We start from the raw sequence: 8,107 nt of genomic DNA, 5'->3' as shown, positions 1-8,107 counted from the left end.
GTGTGTGTGTGTGCGTGTGTGTGTGCGTGTGTGTGTGTGTGTGTGTGTGTGTGTGTCGACTGATTCCCTTCCCTAGTGGAAAATGCTGACTTTTAATGTCCTTTTTTTACTCTTTTCATAAAACACAAAGCCACAGACTTAACTGGGCCTCTGTATCTCACTCCCCCGTCTCTCTCACTGTCCAACTCTCTCTTTCTCTGTATGTTTCTCTTTCTGTCTTTGGCCATGGAAAAACTAACTGAGGAAGAGAAAAGGAAAGAAGGCTTCCAGTGGAGCCCTCCAGCCCCTTATGAGGTCCTAAGTTGTAACTCTACATGGACTATTTCCTCCTCCAAACCACCAACTGATACAACATTTTTAACTGACACCTTGCTCTGTATTTCTTCCATAAGGTCAAAAAAGTTGACGGTCTGTGTGTGTGTGTGTGTGTGTAATGTATGTGTGTATGTATACACAACAAGAATATCCAAGGCAAGGCTTATTTTTAGAAGAAAAAAAACGGCTTTCTTCCCTGGAGTGAAGCCAGTGGCTAAACTAAGTTTTGTTAAGAACGAGCACACTACACCCACAGGCACAGATCAGATGCACACACACAGTTAGGTTGTAACCCTTTCATGCATGAATAATGAAAACCTCAGTCAGGATTTTTTTTTGCTAAGTGTTTTTTTTTTCTTCTTTAGAATTGCATTATGGACTTATACCTGGCTGCCTGCAACTCTGAAAGAAGCTTGTGAAGCAAAAAGCCAAACTGGATGAAAGATGCGGGGACAACTTTGCTATTTGCACATCTTTAACACTAGAAAGCCAAATATTTGACAGTTTGGCTTGAGGGTGTCACCAGAGGATAAGCCATGGTGGCTTTGTCCCAATTGAGAGGCTGGATCCAACACTGTTTCCTCCAAATGCAAACAAGAAACACAGCCTTTTTTATACTGCACTTGGAGAACAAAAGCAGTATGTCCAAAATGCACGATCGTTTTGAGGTCACTGAGGTTAGACCATCTCATGTGGGGAGAAGGCTCAGGCTAACTCTGCCATTTTATGAGAACGTTCACATGCTAATGCAACACTGTCACTTTGTTTCTCACCATGCACACTCCAACTAAGACAAGAGTGGAACGTTCTTTCTTAAACATGTGGATAATGGATTATAAAGTGCATACAAATGATGTACTGCATTCACAACTCAAACTGACAACAACACTCGTCATTTCAAACTCATTTTTAAACTGCGGCTGTTTTATTACTGGCAACACAAGCCTGATAACTGGACATTTCCTAGATCTTTTTATCATGAGCCCAAAATCTATGAGTCCCTCTACATTATCGCTAAAAAAATATTTGAGCTATGATGAGTTTTGTTGAATACCAGTAGAATAGATAATCATTGTACATTGCCCAATAAAGCCTACATTGATGCAGAGAAATGGTGTGTGTGTGTGTGTGTGTGTGTGTGTGTGTGTGTGTGTGTGGTGGTGTGCTGCGTGGCAACCTGAAAAATGAGCACACACACACACATATGCACACAACTGTTTTCCTGCTGTGTTTAAAGCATTATTTGTTTTGGTTTGTTAGGCGTGTGTGTGTGTGTGTGTGTGTGTGTGGTGTGTGTGTGTGTGTGTGTGTGTGTGTTGTTCAGTAATGACTCCCACACGGCAGAGAGAAGTTGAGAAACACCTGATAGAGAGGTACATAAGAGACATCCATCCTCATCTGTTAATCATGCCCCCATTCTCTTCCTTTTTTTCCATTCCACTCCTTCACTTCAGTCTTCTTCCATGAAAGTTTTCATCTGTCAGCGTGTTTTAGAACCTCACACCCCTGACTAATCCTCCTATCAAATATCACACACCTCTCTCCCCTGCACTTTTGAATTAACACTGGCACCCTGCCTTTGAAACGTCCATGCCTTGTTGTGTCACCTCACTGTGGGCCTCATAACAGTAAATTAAAACCTGGAAGAGAAAAGAAAAGAAGCGAAAAGAAGAGAAGAGAAGAGAAGAGAAGATGGTGTGCAGTCATCAAGACTCTAGTTAGTTTGACCTTTCACACTTAGAGTTGATGTAATGTAATATCATAAGATGTTCACCATGTTTAGCTGCAACTTGAATGAGTCCATAATCTTCCTTCTATTGTTTTTTTTGGTCCTTTTCTGTCTTTTTCCATCCATTGTATGCAATAGTTTATGACTGCATGTCAACAGTGGAATGCAAGTTAGTTTCTGATAGATTGTTTGCATTGTATATGACAGTAATCTTCATAATCTTTATGAGTTTTCATCAGACTGCATTTTCTGTCATGCAAACATTGCCTGATGACAATTAGTCTATATTTCTGCAGCCCAGTATGAACAATACCCTCTAACTAGGAAAAACCTGGACCGGGTTGTTGTTTTTAACCACAAGAGGGAGCCCCCATGGAGGGAATGTGTAACAGTAATCACCTGCCTCATCAAAAGTAAGGTGCAAATCAGTCCACAAGGCAAGATAGGGGCAGCTGTATTCAGCATTATAGTGCAAATAATGTGCTCAACATGGGACCTGAACAAATTTACCTATGACAATCAGATTACACATATAACCTATATTCAAACTACAAAATCCCTAATCTATAGGGACATAATTGATTAGTGTTATCTATATGGACAGGCTAACAGATAGAAAGTGCCATAAATTTGGTGTAATGTCTAGATATAAATCCAACACAACAGATACACTCAAAAATACCTACGACACACACACACACACACACACACACACACACACATTTCCTGTGTCCATTGAAAAATGCAACTAACGCACAAAACAGTCATTGACGCACTCAGACACGAACACACACGCACACATTAGAGGCAGACAACGCCCCTTTCATTTCCAGTGTCTGAATCTTGGAGCCACTCAGCAAAGTTATGATCTGTGTAAAAATATCCGCAGGAGGAAAAACTGCAGCAAAGGCTTAAAACGATTCTGATATGTAATAAATGATCAAACAAAATGAACCTTTCCTCACTTTTAAAGGTATGCTATACAGATCTCCAGACTGAGCACCAAATGTATTTTAGGAATATTTCTGTCAATTATAGTAGCTAGTTTAAACTATCCCAGAGTAGAGGCTACCAAACTCACCACAAAGACATTTAGTCACGATTAGTTTATTAAAGAGATACTTTGCAGCCCCATTTGAATGGGATCCTATAGAGAAAGTTCAGTGCAGCATTCAAACAACATGCAAACTAAAAATACTTACAGAGTGCAGACCGTGAAGATGTGTGGAATTCCAGATGTGACTGTGTATTGTGCTTATGTGAAAAGATAAATTAAGGAAAGATGAATTGAGAAAAATGGTGTAAGGCAGCCTTCAAACGTGACAAAACGGCAGCTGGAGATCTCACAGGTTGTCTGGAAAAAAAAAAAAGCAGTTCTCTGTAAAGGCTGTCCAGGCGTGGTGGGAGGGCTGGGGCTGAGCGGGTGTGGTTTGGAATTTAGATGGAACGTTGGTGTGGGGTGGTGTGTGTGTGTGTGTGTGTGTGTGTGTGTGTGTGTGTGTACGTGCGTGCGTCAAGAGACAAGAAACGGCAGAGGTCAGACTGAGAGGTAGACAAAAGGAAATTAACAGGATAAAAGGGGATGAAAAGTCAAGAAGAGGAAGGAATAAAGTCTGGAAAGAATTGTGAAAAGGAGCAAAAGGGCAAATGTTTACAAAAGAGAAATGGAAAGGTGAAAAGGAGCAGGAGAATAGGAGGTTTTGCAAAAAATGATCATGATTTTATGAATGATATTCCCAATTTTTTACAATGTTTTCATTTATATTAGCCGACAGGTTAAAGTGGATCAGGGTGTTGGTGGAGCAGTCATTTTCTTTTTCACCTGTGAAACCTTTTATTTATTATTGGTGCGTTCAAGCACCTCACCTCCCTGGTGAAAGAGGTCAGTTTGGGTTCTCTCACTTTTTGGCTAGCTGTCATAGCTCATTGTAATAAAAACAGGTATTTTTCTGCCAGAAATGTAAGACACATCACTTTTTAGATTCCACAGTGTTTCATGTCTACAACAGAACACATTCATGAAAAGGCTAGAGCAACTAGCAATCAACATAGGCCGTTGGAAAAAGAAATGTTCTGTCTCTCTTATTGTTTTCATCCCCAGCTTCTCTGCAATCAAAGTTCTCCCCTCTGTCAAACCCCACCAGATGATGCACTTCATTTATTTTACGGCATTTTTGCTCGAGTACTCCAGACTTTCCAACAAGCCCAATCTTCATGCTTCTGTCCCGTCATTTTTTGGATTGTCCCAATATTGTCAATATGCAATCAATGTAGTTTTGACTACGTTCAATATTTGTAAGTCGTTCTGCAATATTTGACATAGTTAAAGGAATATTTTGATATTTTAGTAAATGCATTAATTGACATTCTTACTGATAGTTGGATGAAAAGATTGATACCAATCTCATGTATGCTTGGTAAATATGAGGCTACAATCAGCAACTGTTTAGCTTTGCTTAGCTTAGCACAGCACAAAGACTGAAACAGAGAAAACAGCCAGCTCTGTCCAAAGGGATAACTGACATTCAGGAAGTCACTGGGCAGGCTGCTCTTTTTAACCATTCGCACATATAGATACGAAAAGTAATGCACTGTAATTCATACGTACTCCATGTGTTTATTTCTGTATGCACCACATTGACTGCTGCTGTATTACAGCACTGTGGAGCGGTTTCAAGCGGGGCAGCTGAGTTTTGAGTCCTGGGAAAAACACAAGACTTTTACCCAGGAAACGCATGTTTGTGTCCCGGTACTGCCCCAAGGGACCGGTGTTTTGATCCAAACTGCGATCACATTTCTAATCTTAACTAGGTGCCTAAATGTAACTTTTGTAGCCGCATAATGAATACCTTTTGTGGGTTAAAATCAACTGCAACGGCCCCTTAAAGGATTGTCACCTGTGAGTGCTCTGGAGCCAGCCAATGGTCACATTTATTCGGCTACACTCAACTGCAAGGGCCTCTGAAACGACCTGTCCCCAGTGACCAATACCCGGCTCACAGCAACCTTTTCTCTGCCAAAGTTAACTGTAAAGACCGTTAAACTTAACTGTCATGAGACCGGTTGTCATGTGACCAGCCGGCGGTTGCCTAATTCCGTAAGATATCATGCAAATCATTGTGCCTTACTTTTTATCAGATATTATGAGATTACCCGTTCATTAGAATGTGTTGCACTGCGCTGTGCCAATAATAGACTAGGCAAGAGTACTTTGCATTCATTTTCAGCTGAAGGTGTGAAAGGCCTGTGTTTGTGCAACGCCACACCCATCCCTGAAAGCATGTCAGGCCTGTCGCTGAGTCGACAAACAGCTGCCCCATCAAGACTGTCCCTTTGAAAAGAATTGATAACTAAAAAATTGAAAACACTTGACTGTAATATGAACAATACCCTAACCTGGAAAAGTTTGCAGTGATCATTTTTATACCTGATTAAGTTTACATGATGACCTTGGGACATCAGGTTCTTTGTGCCATGTGCTCAGTGGTCCGATGTTACCATTGTGACGGGATGGGATTCTTTGGTGGGGTCATGAGGACACAATTAGTTAGGACAGACACGAGGTAATGAAGAGGGCATTGTCAAGATTTGTAAAGCTGCACATTCTGCTAGAATAATCACTGCTGGAATAAATGGGAATCCATCCCTCCAGCCTGACATAAACACTTTGACATTGCAAGTTTTAAATCTTTTCATTTTAAGTAAATGAGTGAGCTTGTGCTTACAATTAATTAAATTCTAGACACAGAAGTGATTAATGGTGTGCGCTGTGCTACATTAAGGACAAGGGTGGCACTCAGGCTGGTTCTTGATGTCTTTAAGGTATCGACGGATATAACTCAGTACCAAGTCGTGTCAAAAGTTCTCCAGTCAAACAATACCTGCATTCAATCATTTTGTACAGAGATCTAGAAATATATGATCATTTGTGTGGTTTTACTTGCCTATCATACAGTGAGCATGGCGAATTTGGCAGCTCAGCGTGCCGAGATGCTTCCATTTACAAGATGGGTGTCAAATGATGTAGAAAAAACTCTAAAATAGGTATTTGTTGAAGAAGATTCTTTATTTTTTAACAGCAGGTGGCACACCAGCAAATGGACAGTGCGTCTCCCAGCAGCACCGGCTCTCAAATATCCCTAAAAAAAAGTTGGAGAACTAAAAATTCAATTTCTCTTCAAATCAAATAAGAACCAAAAAAAGGACACTGCCATATATATCCAGAGAAGATTACAGACTGCTTCTGACTCTTTTCACTAACTGGTGGCATGTATGTTTCACAGTTAAGCTCCAATCTTAAATTCAAAATTTGATTTTGGGATATTTGAATGTGACAAAAGTCCGTCAATTAGGATACTGCTTGACACTTTTCTTTCATACATGTTCTTACAGCGCACAGCAGGAAGGAATACTGATAGTTTTTTTTTTAAAGCCTCAGGATGCCCCGCTTGTGCTGCTGTGTGATAATAGCAGGTTGCCTTGAAAACTAATTCTCGTTAGACCACAAATTACTCTCAGTGTTTGCCTACATTCATATTTCCACACGTCATGTACACCAACTCATACACGTTCACAAGAGTTATCACACGGCATGTGCATACGGGCATACACATAAAGAGCTGGGCAGGCAAGAAAGGAATGGATGGAATCTGCACATTGGGCTTATGATGCTATATTGTAACACTTAATACAATGGACTCTCTTTCTCATTTGCTCGTTGAAGACCTTGCCAGTAGGCATGCACACACACAAACACTGTCTCTCACACACACACACAAACACACACATGAACACACACATACACACACTATAACTACACTTTTCTTTATTTTTTACTGTCTCACATCCACGTTTTTACATGTTTTAATTTAATACAATACATTTAATACATTTAATACAACCTAGAAAATGTCCATAAAATTACTATACAAAAACAAACAAAAAAAATTCCAACATAAGCTACTATTACTATATCCTGGACTTTTATGGATAGAGACAAAACTACCCCTGCACCACTGTAAGTGTATTTTCTTGTTTCTGTTACCTTTGTGTCACCCTTCAACATGCTTGTTTTTCATTTCAACATCACATTGGTGCACACAACAGCACACACGCCCACACGGTGCCTGTTTAAACAACAAAGCAATCCCACCATCCTCAGCTCTACAAGCAACTGACAACCCTGTACCATTGCTCTCTCCCAAACACACTTTTTGCATAAACACACACACACACACACACACAGTGGTGGGAACAGGTTTGACCTCTCTGCCAGGTGTCAGGTGGCCTCCATATATCAATACACTACATACTACACTAGAGAGACCCACTCACACTGTACGTCACACATATCATTTAACTGTGCTATTGTTGTAGACCTAGAGGAGAAAACACAACGGTGTACACAGCTCCACCCTGTAATTAGGCTTTTCATTTAGTACAGTGTATCTCACCTGGGGCAGAAATAGATCATTGCTCTTCATGCTATTATGTGTATAATCTTCACCTTTGAGAGAATTTGCAAATACAACACATATCTCATTTTTCATTTTGTTTTGCTGGCCATGTATTATTTCAAATGTGTTCAGCAATATTTCCCATCGTAGGAAGGATTTCCTATACAAAAAATACATAACAAAAAGCAAACAATCTGAATAATTTTAGTTTCAGAAGCAAGACAGACCCAACCCATGGTGTGAGCCCAGTGTTTTAGACATGCTTTCACTTTTCTGGAGTATATGACCCAGAGGCTAAGAGTACTGCATAATAAGTGGAATAACTATAATAAGGAGGAAGAAGCCCAACTACTGCAAATCTACATCAAACTTTATCAGTGGTTGAAGAAGCATTCAAAACATGCATGTAAGATTAAATCCTACATCACAGTTAAAAAGCACACAATACAAATTTTAGTTACGTGAATAAGCATTATTGGCAGTACATAAAAAGTACTTCATTAGCATGGACCACGCCACAACCATGTATTAGTCAAAGATTTAATGAAAATTATGAATGTGCAGATGAACATTATGAATGTGCAAAATTGATGTGGATGTTGTCTGA

At 40.0% G+C, this 8,107-nt stretch overlaps 1 long non-coding RNA gene across 1 annotated transcript in view; it reads left to right on the top strand.

Moving 5' to 3' along the window:
* LOC116703077 (uncharacterized) overlaps positions 1-3,335 on the top strand; it is a 14,247-nt gene extending 10,912 nt beyond the window's left edge. Inside the window, exon 2 of the long non-coding RNA XR_004335330.1 lies at positions 3,249-3,335. This is a non-coding gene — a long non-coding RNA (uncharacterized LOC116703077). The remainder of the gene's footprint in view (positions 1-3,248) is intronic.
* The last annotated feature ends 4,772 nt before the right edge of the window (positions 3,336-8,107 follow it).

Source organism: Etheostoma spectabile, chromosome 15 (assembly GCF_008692095.1).
Source record: "Etheostoma spectabile isolate EspeVRDwgs_2016 chromosome 15, UIUC_Espe_1.0, whole genome shotgun sequence".
NCBI lineage: Eukaryota > Metazoa > Chordata > Actinopteri > Perciformes > Percidae > Etheostoma > Etheostoma spectabile.
Note: the sequence above shows the minus strand (reverse complement) of the source record. Positions and strands in the feature narration are given on the sequence as shown.